The sequence below is a fragment of the Empidonax traillii genome, unplaced genomic scaffold (assembly GCF_003031625.1).
Source record: "Empidonax traillii isolate 1590-97213 ecotype Southwest subspecies unplaced genomic scaffold, ASM303162v1 scaffold429:size503459, whole genome shotgun sequence".
Classification (NCBI taxonomy): domain Eukaryota; kingdom Metazoa; phylum Chordata; class Aves; order Passeriformes; family Tyrannidae; genus Empidonax; species Empidonax traillii.
In genome coordinates, this window is record NW_020955622.1 from 139114 (window position 1) to 151155 (window position 12042).

A 12042-nucleotide genomic window follows, 5' to 3' on the forward strand; every position below is an offset into this window, starting at 1 on the left:
GTTGTGTTTTTTTTTTTTGTCGTCCTCACCCACTGAATCTTTATTGTGTGGAAAGTGAAAGTTTGATTGCATCCCTATTCAGGGCATTTTACAGTACGGTAACTTTGGTTGCTACTCTCTGGTAGATGAAAGTTAATTCTCCCTTAGAAGATAAAATTTAATTTATAACCCCTGTGGCTAGCTATCCCAAGTTTATGAAATTAGAAGGTGGTAGTAGTATGATTATTTATTAACCTCTGAGATATGTTTGGAGTAGACTTTAGTTCCTCTTTGGGAAGGGACTCAGGTTTATGAATCCAAAGGGCTTTGTGAGTGCAGGGAGGTGATTCCCTGCAGAGAGGAAATAAAAAATCACTCAGTCTCTGCACTCCTTTCTGGCATTTTCTGCTGTTCAGCTTGGCTTTGTTGCGCTGCAGCAGTCACATAACGACGACTGTGCACAGTCTTAGGAGTCTTGAGAATTGAAATCATAGCCCCTTTTGCCGTAAAAGGACTGAGAGATCGCAGAATCAGACAATTGTTTGGGGTGGAGGGGACCTTAAAGCTCATCTAGTTCCAACCTTTCCACCAGAGCAGAGCCCCGAGTGCTGCAGCAACACAAGTGCTGCTGAACACCCACTTGTTCCCTTTGTGCCTCTGAGTATTGCTGAATGAGTCCACTTAACTGCACTGTAAATATTATTTGTTTTCGAGCAGTTAACCATCTTGAAAACATATCAACATGGCTTAGTAAGTGTACCACTTGATGAATTTACAAATGAATCTTGGCATAAGGCAAATGTCTTTTAACGCTGTGGTTTGTGTGCCTGCTCCCTGCATATTTATTTTTCAACTTCCAGTTGATTAGCTGCTTTGTCTTGTGTGCAGAAATGGCCTGTTTAGTGCAGTGGGAAGTCGAGGAGAAGCCAGCGTTTGTTAATGGGTGCTTTGAACAGGCACAGTCAGACATTTTAAATTATTCTAACTAAGCGGGAATTCTAATTTATTTCTAAAGATAGGAGTACAACAACCCAATTACCCACTTTCCTCACAGGCTGTAACGAGTACAGTTAGCATAGAATTGGTCTATAAATTTAATGGGCAATTTCTTGTGTGGACACTGAAAACACGAGTAAAATTTGGCAAGCCCTGTTAGAATCCCTACAGTAGCTGGCTCCCATTGGATGCTTCCCTGACAGGAGGCATTACTGTAAAATATCAATCAAATCTATTCAGTGCAAGGAGTTTTTTTAAAGTATTGGCTCAAATAGGTATGCCAGAAGGGCTGAAGGCTCTTTCAACAAGAGAATTTCTTTGATCTGAGGTAGCAGTAAGGTTTTTCTGCTTTTTTAATATGTTGTTATGACTGTAAATTTAGACTTTTAATATAGGAGGATGTAGCCAGTTCTGCGTGTGCAGCCTCACAAGAACAGCTGGATCAGTTCTGGTAAATGCAGAATATCCACACAGATGCTACAGATAATAAAATGTGATTTAACACTGTACTGAGAGAGGCAGGGGTGTTGGAGTCCCACAGCTGACACAGAGATTGTCCAACCTGGCACAGAGGGGCCAGCAGGTGTGCAGTTGGGTGGGTGTAACCAGCTGGGGGAGGGGGGGGAGGGGGCACTTGAGAAGTTCCAGCTGATGGAATCCAAAGGGCAGTTCTCCCTCCCTTTTGCAGCTGATTTGTTTGTGGTGGCAAATCCCCTTTGTGACCGTGTTTTCATGCAGTGCAGGAAACTGAGAAATTCACAGTGAAGTTGCAGTGACCTGCTGAGACTGAAGTGGTGAAAATTAAGGCCATGAGAACACAGTAAAATGGGAAGCTGCTTCTACTTTGCCTGTTCCCTGGAGGGTGAATAAACAAACAAAACCCCAAACCCCGAGGCTTGAAGATTAGAACCAAGTTCTTCAAAGTATGTTTTCACGAGGGATTTTTGATTTCACCTCTCGATGCAAGCTGGCATTATTGGGAAGAGATAAATGAAAAAGGCTTTTCTCTGTAACAAAGCTGTGGATCATGAAAATGCTTGAATTACCTTCATTTTGAAGGTACTTTTATTTCCCCATTCTAATAAGTAAAATGAATAAAATGATAACTGTGACTGTGAAAGTAACAGGTGATTTCTTGTGCATTAGAACACAGAGTTCCTTAGGGATTTATGCCCTACCAGGCTTTTCCCTGCCTGATAATTTTGTGCAGCACACCTGCCTGCCTTCCTCTTTTGCCTTATAACAGAGCAAATTGAATATCCTAGCATGCATTAAAACCATTTTTGATTATTTTTTTTTCAAGTTCCTGAACTTAATGTGAACCCCACAGTGAGGGGAGAAAAGAGAAGTCCATTGCTGGGCTCCCTCAGACTGAGCTGTACCCTGCTAAAACAGAAGTTCTTATGCAGGAGAAGTGTTCTCAGGTCTCTGGTTCAGAGAGAGCCACAGAAAAGGTAGGTCAAAGTTTTAAATAAATCTCTTGAGGGAGTGTATTCATATCTTACCCAGTAAATCAGTGCATCTCTCTTCACCAGTAGCTGAGGAGTAAAGACCTGGTTCTATGATTAGGATATTTTGGCAATAGAACTGGTAAGAAGTGAAATGTTCTGTTGGTCTGTGCAGGAATTTGTGCCTGACTCAGAATGTGAGAGCAGCCCCACTTAATCCTAATTATAGGAATAAAGTTATTCCCAGGCAGTGCAGGAGAGGTCTGGTTTTTGTGACTCAGTTAGTGCGTGGGTGGCTGCCCCCCCGCCCCCCCCAGCCCCAGCAACACTTCAGGGCTGCCCTCACCTCTGCAGGCAGAAGAAAATAAAATAATAAACAAGTTCCCATCCCTGGTAATGTTCAGTCAGGCTGGATGGGGCTCCGAGCAGCCTGATCCAGGTGAAGTTGTCCCTGCTCAGTGTAGGGAGCTTGGGCTGGATGGCCTTTAAAGGGCTGTTTCAACCCCAACTGTTCTGTGACTCCATGATCTTATTAAAGTGGAAATTATAATGTGTATTTCTCTGTAAAATGCTTTACATCAGGGCTAGGTGTAAGCACAAAGCAAAGCCCTGTTTCCCAAGAATTTTTGGATGTAAAAAATGGACACCTGGACAAGTTTAGAAGTTGGCTGCAAGGCTGGGTAAGTAAAGGATCATCACTGTTTGTAAGAATACTTGCATTGCAGTCCAGGGCTTGATTTTTCTCTCCTGTGATTTTTATTTTTTTTTTTCTCTCTAGCATAGATTTTCACCATCTCCTGGAAGCAGAGCAACTTCTGCAGTGAATAAATAGCTGTTGAAATATCTGTCAGTGTTGTCTCCCTCTTGCCTTCTCTTGCACAACAGAGAAACTGCAACTAAAATGGGGAAAAGTAACTAAATCCGATACACAGGTTTCGCTTTCAAGAGAGGATGGGAATGCAATGTTACAGAGATACTGCTGGGGAAAGGCACTTCTCATCCTCGTGTTTCTCTAGTAATCATGTTTTCAGCAGTGCTCTTACAGAACAGAATTTCTGAGCATGCCTAATTTTAAAAAAATACAGTACTAAAAACTCCAGTATAGTGCCATTAACCGCCTGTTTTTACTGAATGGTGCACGAGAAGCAAATCATTTAACAGTAATGAGGACATTAAAATCAGCATTTAATGGGCCATATCTAGTTTGCATTTTAGTAGAATATGCACATTTCATTTTTTTATAGTTTATTTTGCATAAATAGTGATGCGATTACTGTGGTTTTGTCTGTTTGCAGTTATTGTCACTTGCATTAAGCTGTTTTGCAGCTTGTCCAGCTCTAGAAATAGAATTAATTGTATGTCACTGTCTATAGTTAACTTTTTTTTCCAAAGGCATAAATATTTATAAAACAAGGTATGAAAATGCCTGTTCTGGTCAAGTTTACTGAGCAATGCAGTACAAATTGACGAGAGGAGAGGGAGGTTTGTGATGGAATGGGAATGTAATTTGGAAAGGTACAGCTGTAGAAGAGGAACACGTGTGATAACCATGAAGGCCTACTTCTTTCACCAGGAACTGGAATAGCAAAGGCAGTGGAAAGAAAATGAGGGAAGAAAGATGGCTCACAACCTGTATATTGAAATTCACCCTCAAAACAGACGAGAGACCAAAAGCTCAAGATTTCTAGAAGTACAGTATCACATTTTGCGTTAACCTTCTCGAATAATTCAGATTCCACATGTATTTTTCCATTTCCCCTTTTCATGCCCTGCCTTCCCCTTTTCACAGTGCCGAGAACTCTCTGCTAGTTTGTCATTCCCAAGCCGTGTTGCTCAGGGGTGCTCAGTCATCAATCACAATGGTGGTGTTTCTCCCCACTGCCCGAGTGACAGAATGCACATCATCTCTGCATTGAATCATATGTTAGGCTGACACAAATGCTTTGACTTTAGACCTTGACATTCATTCCTTCTCCACAGGCGTTTATGTCAGGAAAACTCAATTGTTTGAGTGCTCATGGAAAGCAAATGTGAGAAGTGCCCCGGTCTGACTAAAGCAAATTCACTGAAAAATGTAAGAAGGAGAAAGGTATAAAGTGAAGATGTGAGGCTGCAGAGCTGGAGCGTGGCTAGACATGGAGAGAAGCCTTGTAGCTGGCTTGGGCTCAGGTATTTTTATTGCTTGTGCAGGAATTAGTTGCATATGGAATGTGACAATGGGTCACACAGCCTGGCAGGAACAGGTCTGGAATTCTGACCTCCAGATTGCAAGTTACTGCAATCAGTGTTTCCCTGTGCTGGATTCATTACTGGGTTTTAAAGCTGGTGATTATTATCATATACTGCTCTGAAAGGGAATGAAAGGTGTACTGCAAACCATCCAGTCTATAAATAATGCCATTGTTCTAAACACTCCGAGGCATTTACAGGGCTGCAAGTTCCAGTTTGAGGCGGCGGGCTCCTGATGAGGGAGCCTCTGCAAAGGAAGGGCAGGAGGCACAGAGGATTAAAGGACAAATCTTAATCAGGGTTTCTGTTGGCCCCTCGTTGCTCAGGCCCTGAAGTGCCAAGGTTGCAAAGCGGCTGGAAAATTTCTGAGCTTTTGATTTTCTCAAATGGGATGAAGTTCAGGGCAGAACAGTTATTCTAGTTCTGTGTCCAGCTGGAAAGTAGAGGGACTTGTGAGGGCAAAGGCCTTGTTTTGGCACCTGACTCAAGGCAGCAGTTTTGCTTCATCTGCTTGTTACCAAAACCATGAAGTGTTGTTGAGCTAATGATGTGTGCAGCTGTGGGGAAAACACTCTAAAAACAGCATATTCAGAGTGGAGAGCTCAGAGGGCACCACAGACCAAGCTAAAGCCCGAGACACCAGTTCAGGTAAGAGTTGGAGACTCCTGAAGCTGAAAACAAAAAGCTTACATATGATATCAGAGGTAAAAGCAGGTGCTGAGGGTGGGCTGGTTGGCGGCTGTATTCCCAATAAACCAAAGAAAGCAGGAAAAGGGGTAAATGTCAAAACTATCTACTATGGTTTTGGGATCAGAGAGAGAGGGGAAAACAGGTTTATAGAATAATGTGAAAGGAAAGCAGAGAGGATTTAGCAGCAGCTTAGCTAAAGGAGAAATAGGGCTGAGTGTTCGGATGATGGAAGAGAGGAACAAGTTTGACAGAGGGGGAAGATCTGACAAACCTGAAACTTTTTTTTTTGTTGGGAGGTGACAAGGCATACCTTTCATTCTGGTGCTAAAAATGGGAGCTGGGAGTACAGCCTGCAGAGATTGAAATCACTCAAAGGCAGAAATGACTGTTGGAAATACTGAGAATAGGTGATGTCATTTAGGTGAAAAAGTGCACCCAAAGAGCTTCCCTTGAGGCTGCAGGAAATCTGTCCTTTTATCAGCTTATTCAACGAGGTTAAGTTGTAGAAGGAGGACTTCTTTGACATTATATAGTTTGACAGGTGCAATCACTGAAAATGCTTACAAAATTATTCTGAAGTTAATATTTGAACTTTTCCAGTGTCTTCCTGGTCACTCGGATAAGTCAAATTTCACTGGAGAAAGGAAGAGGTATGTTGTAGATTCAAGAGGATTACAAGTAGTGGAGCAACAGGAACTGCTTTGCTATGCAGAACACTGCGAAGGTTTTGGGGAGAGGCTCGCTGGGACAGGTCTAGTGGTGAAGGTGAGAGGCTGAAAATGAGAGGAGTCAGTGTGGGGAGTGGTGCAGGCTGAACTGCTACACGTGGAATTCAGGGTCAGCTCAGTGTTTCTTGGCACTGTGAACAAGGTTGAGTTTTAGCACCCAAGAGGTGAGGGGAAAATAAATTTCTTCTCCTAGAGAGGATGAAAACTGACTCCTGTGCCTGCTGCTACCTGCCAGAGAGTAATTCTGGAGACAAGTCAGATGCAGTGCCATGGCAACTGCTCTGAGACCAAGCAAGTCTGCCTCTTCTTGCCTTCTGATGTTAAGCTTTTTCCATCCCATCGCTCTGAGGTTATTTTTCTTTTCTTCCCCTTCCCCAAGTAGTTGCTTGCTGTGCTAATAAGTGAATAAAAAGGAGGAAAGGCTTCATACAAATTGTTAAAGAAAGGTAAGAAACACACACAGGGATTAAATCACCTGAGAAGGCATCAACAACGCTGATTGTTTTAATGTTCCTGTTTTCCAAGTAAGCATCTGGAAGGAAAAGTTTAGAGCAGCAGTAGGAGTTGTTATTACAGATTGATTTATGGATACAGGGGAGGATGTGCTTAAGGATCTCTGTTTGCCTCGTGTTGGCAGCTTGATATGATACAGTCCATTAATTTTTCAAGGCTCCAGTCCTGTTGGCTTGCAAGTATCTTGGAATTTTCATGTTGATGGGTAAAGGTTTTCGTGCCTGGGCTTGGTCTTGGCTCCTTTAGGGGCTCAGTATCTGTCTTTGGGGCGTCACCTCTTGGAGACACCTGTCAGAATACAGGAGAAGCCTTGGTGGCTTCAGTAAAGGACCCAAAAGACATTTAATCTTGATTTGAGAGCTCAAATGTCAGAGAAGCTACCACATATTTGCAATGGTAATTATTTTCACTTTTGAAAAAGGTGAATTTTACTTCCAGCCTTAGATCTGGAGCTTCCAGCTCTCGGATTGGTTGTGGATTGCAGCCCTTCAGGGTCAACATAGCGATCAAATTATAACACACTTGCATGAAGAATCAAGTAAATGTCTTTAGAGCTGCTTATTCTTTAAATAGTATTTAATTGAACTAAGTACTGTATATTTAACACCTTTTTACCTGTTTTCCTCCATTTTTATTTCTTCATTTCTTTCAATTTTTTTTTTTTTTTTTGAGGGAAGAAGATGACATTTTTATTCCGGAAGAGACTCATTTAGCTAAAGGCAACTTTATTTTTTACAGTTTCACTGACTGTTGATATACAGCCTGTACACAGTAGATAATTGTTGATGCAAAGAACATTCACATATGATAAGTGTTGCACAACCTAAACCTGCCCATCATTTTTAACATGCTTAAGGCCTTATAGCACATGTTATTTTGTGAACTGATCACAGAATCCTTTGATGACAGAATAACTACAATTCTCAGGACCAAACCAGATGCAGATGAATTTCCCCAGTCTAAGAAGGAAAATATCACAGTACAGAAGTTCTCAGAGCAGCTTTCCAGTTCAAAAGCACTTTGGTAAAGCTGGACAGGAAAGCAGCAGCAGGACTAGGTGAGATTTTACCCTTTTGCAGCAGTTCTAAGCAGTGAGGCAGACCTTAGTGTTTTAATATGCAGAAAGTACTGGATGTTTTAATGAGATCTTGAGCTATTGGCTCTGAAGATTGCTGGTGCCCTGGTGAACAACCCCTCAGACTTCAGGCACACAATGAGCGTTTGCTTCCCCTCTCAGTTCTTCATTTCTTGGATAGAATTTATTATTTCCCTAAATATAAGCAGCTGCCAAAATTCATTATGTATTTTAGTACCTCTTTTTGCTATTTTTGACTCCATCTCATTAAGTGGATTACATGGTTTCCTTTCATAATTAAGTGTGGATTAAATATTATATTAAAAACAAATTACACCTTTTCAACTGCCATCTCGAAGTCTTTAAAGAGAAAAAAAAGCTCTTCTGATGCTCATTTTTTTCCTCCAGAAATGTTGGTTAGTATGATAAATATATCTTGTTATTGATGTGGTTGTAGAATCAAAAACATCAAGATGAAATGTGCTCTGTTCTTTCCCACCTAAATTCCATTCAAAGAAGAGTAATTTTTGGACTCTTTTATCCTTTTGTGCTCTGGGTAATAATGACTTATTCCAAAATTTCTGTTGGGTTATTTGGACACCAGCAAACTTAAATATTAGTAGAGCTCAGGAAAGAAAGCAAAAATGTAAATCTACTAGGGGCTTGAATATTAATTGGGTAAGTATTTACTCTGTCTGATAAGAAAATAGCATTTCTATTTCCAGTGGCTGCTTGGGGTCAAATCAATCTATGAAAATTAGTTGTAAAAATTCTCTTCCGTGTTTTAAAATTTGATCAAGACAAGCATCATGGATCCAAACTTTCCTTTTCAGAGTCCTAAATTGAACCCATTTAACCTCAGGTAAGACTTGATTGTAGTATAAATTAAATGTATGTTATTAATTATCTCAATCTGTATCGTAGATTTCTTTGGGTTAATGCTAATTCTAATTTCTCTGGTTTCAAGCCAAGCCACCAATTACATGATTTGTAAGAGCTGAATTCTGTCCCCCAGGTTGAGATGTGGTGACAACCAGTCCGTTCTGTCACCGGTGCTTGAGTCAAACCACAGCATTTTCTTGAAAAAACCCCAAAGAGCAGGCATCATACTGTTATTATATACCTGAGCTGCATTAGATCCAGCCATTATCAAGGCCCTAATGATGGCAATTTATCAAATTAGCCTTAAAATAATAGATACCTTTCCCCAAATGCCATATTATTAGCGTGCCCTGTTTTGACTGTCTCTCTGAGAGAGCAGAAAGCTTTCTGTAAAGTAAGACAGTTTCACGCTCACCCCCTTCGGCTGAAATGAGCCTGACGTATTATCCTTTTTCACTTGGTTTCTAAAGTATTAAAACACAAAGAAATGGCTTTCCCTGATTAGCTTTTTAATCTGATTTCTTGCAAAAAGCCATTATTGCACGTGCAGCTCCACCCAACAGATTGGTGGTGACAAAAGAGCCGCAGTTGAGTGTGGGAGGTAGAAAGTGGCTGCATTTGAGGTCGTGTGAGAAGAGTTAGATGTCTCAGCTGAAAAGAATTCTCTCCAAAGAACAAGGTCAGGTTAACTCTGCTCAGACCAGCCATCAGAAATATTTGTTGCAGTGCATGGGTATATGTGAGAGGTGCGTTACTTTTTGTGGAAACATGAAACAGTGTTCAAAAGTATTTAAAAAAAAAAAAATGCTGAAAATACATTCCCCGCTCTGCCCAGCTGTTATGATGTCTCTGAAAGTGCTCAGCAAAGGATAAAATTAATGAATATATACATTTCTGTGTGTATGATTTGTATTTATGCCTTTTTGAGAGGGCAAGCCTTAGGCACAGGAAAGTACTTGCATCTTTGTTATTCTGCAAAGCCTTGCAGACTGTGCTGACCTAGTAAATCAGAATTGTTCCTTCTCACAGTGGGGGCAGGAAGAGAAGAGACACCTTCTGATTGAATTGCTTTTCCTACGGCTCTGAAGCAGGAAGGAACTTTCTCCTGGTTTCATTCTGTCTGGCAGCCTCTGTCCCTCTTTTTTTGGAGGCCTAGAACAAAATATTTGAGAGTGCCCCCCAAACCCTCTGTTAACCAGCTCATAACTTAGTTGTTAAAGGCTCCACTTCTGTGTGTCTTCCATCTTTTTAACCTAACACCAGTCGTTAATGAACTGTAAGACCTGAAGATGAAAGAACACTCCGTAGTAAAGCAGAGGTATCAAACCAGCCAGCTTCTGTTAAACTTAATGAAACTGCATAAACATGCTGGAGTAAACATGCACAAGGAAATGTTTCCAGTGCTCTTCAGCTCTCCTCTTAGTAATTATTGGATGGTTCAGTAAAAACATAACAGTAGCTGGAAAAGGTCAGTGCCAGGACTTTGAGTGGAAATAATCAACAGTTCATCCTTCATGTGGCTGCAGGTACAAGGGCAAAAAGAAGTGAGAAATAATGATCATATTTACCAAAATGTAGAGCGTTTCTGTGAGCTCTGTGTTTGCTGTTGCTACACTGATGCATTTCAAGGCTTGCAAAATAATGTAGTTTAATTTTGCCATCACTCCTGTAAACTGGATGTTCTACTGATGGTGTATTAAGGATAAAATCTTCTTTGGCAAAACCAGAATAACATAAGAAAACTCAAACTGATTACAGTAACTTCAAATGGCAAAACACGGTTTCAGCCATTGCAAACAGAATTTCTTGTGGAGCTCACTAGGCTTCAGAAACAGAGTTAAAAGTAACAATTTATGACTGAAAGTACACCATGGCTGTAGCATAATGCTGTGAATTAGGGAAACTTGTAGTTAATGCTGCAGTATTGGGGTCAGCACTGCTCCTGTCCCTGCCCACCTGCAGCAGCAGTTCCCACAGGAAGCTTAGTCAGCTCAGTGAAATCAATTGCAGTGATATGGTTTCAAATTGTGTGATAAAACTGCACACCTACTCCTGCAGTTAAGGCAGGTACAGCCATTTGGAGAGGATTAAGGATTGAGGAACTCGTAACTCGATGGGCTGAGCAGGCTTCGCTCCTAACAGCAGCACAGCAGCACCGGTCTGGTGAGCCACAGCTCTGCTGGCTCAGCTGGGTTTCTAAGAAATTCTAAACAGAATCCTCTTGTGCTTTGCAAGACTAAATAGGGGGTAAAAAGCACCAACTGCAAAGCCATTACAGCTGCAAAGCCCTGCAGCGGCTTCATTCCTTGGCTTGAAGCGCTACCACACAGCTGGAATTTGAGTCTACAGGGGCACAAAATGCATCAAGCTCTATCTGGTGGAAGCTCTGCAAGTGAGTTTTTTTTTTTTTTTTCTTAAAGTGTGTCTTAGCTATTGAAAGCAGAAATGTGTTTCAGGAATAGGAATACCTGTTTGATTTAGGAAAGATTTCATAGGCACACTTTGGAAATTCTCGTGAGAAGAGTTAATTGGCTGGTTGTGAAATCCAAGCTGACCCTCTCTTCAATTCATATTTTTCATTAAAAAAACCCACACTAACAAAAATAACCAAAAAGCTCGAAACAATAAGTTTTGTCTGGAGTTCAGAATAAAAATGTTCTTTATCTCGAAATCTTTAGGATTTCCAGTGCAGGCTACTGAGAACTGGACACAGCCCAGTGAACTGGTGGCAATGGCTCAGAAATGCACAAAATCACAAGGGCTGGGAACCCACAAACCAAGCCCATGGAAATGGATATAGAATCTGGGGTGTGAAATCTTTGGTGTGTGTCCCAGGCTTTTTGGTAGCTGCAATCTGGAATTAAAAACATTAATGATGGTTATTAGATTAGAAGGATAAAAATCTACAGCAGCTCCTGCAGATATTGTAGCAAAGCTTCTTTCAGATATTGTAGCAAAGTGTACCCAAGGAAATAAGACTTTTACCATATTTAAAATAGAGATAATTATTTCTAGAGATAATAATTATCTCAGAGTTAATTTTTTATTATTATTTTGATTGAATTGACGTTCATTTTATGTATTTTTTTTTTGTCAGGAATATACAGTTCTTCAGAGCCTTTAAAATGGATAAAGGGGAAGATAAGTCCCTAGTTCATGTGTACCATTTGCAGCCCACCATCCTGCACAAGAGGGAAAGTTCAGAGCTGCAAACCAAAACCAAGCACTTGGTACAGCTTAAAAGAAATTGCTGGGGTGTTAAATAAGGAAGGAATAGAACTTCTCTTCCCCAGTTTGACTCTGAAATGTTAGTTAAGCATAAAGGAAAAACATGCTTAAGCACTGGGGAGACTTCTGACCAAGGCAGTGGAGGTTTCACAGCTGAGTGACAGTCTCTAAATATAACTGCATTGTCACCCGCTGTTCCCTGCAAAGCTGTAACAAACTGCCACCTTAACAATCCCTTCGTGCACAAATGCCCCTCAAATTGTCACCCAGCGCA

General features: G+C 41.0%; 1 long non-coding RNA gene across 1 annotated transcript; it reads left to right on the forward strand.

Annotated features, from left to right (window-relative positions):
- The first annotated feature begins 11291 nt into the window (after nucleotides 1-11291).
- LOC114062733 lies at nucleotides 11292-11819 on the forward strand. Its single transcript, XR_003572438.1, has 2 exons — nucleotides 11292-11348; nucleotides 11638-11819. It is a non-coding gene; the product is annotated as an uncharacterized LOC114062733 (long non-coding RNA).
- Nucleotides 11820-12042: the final 223 nt, after the last annotated feature.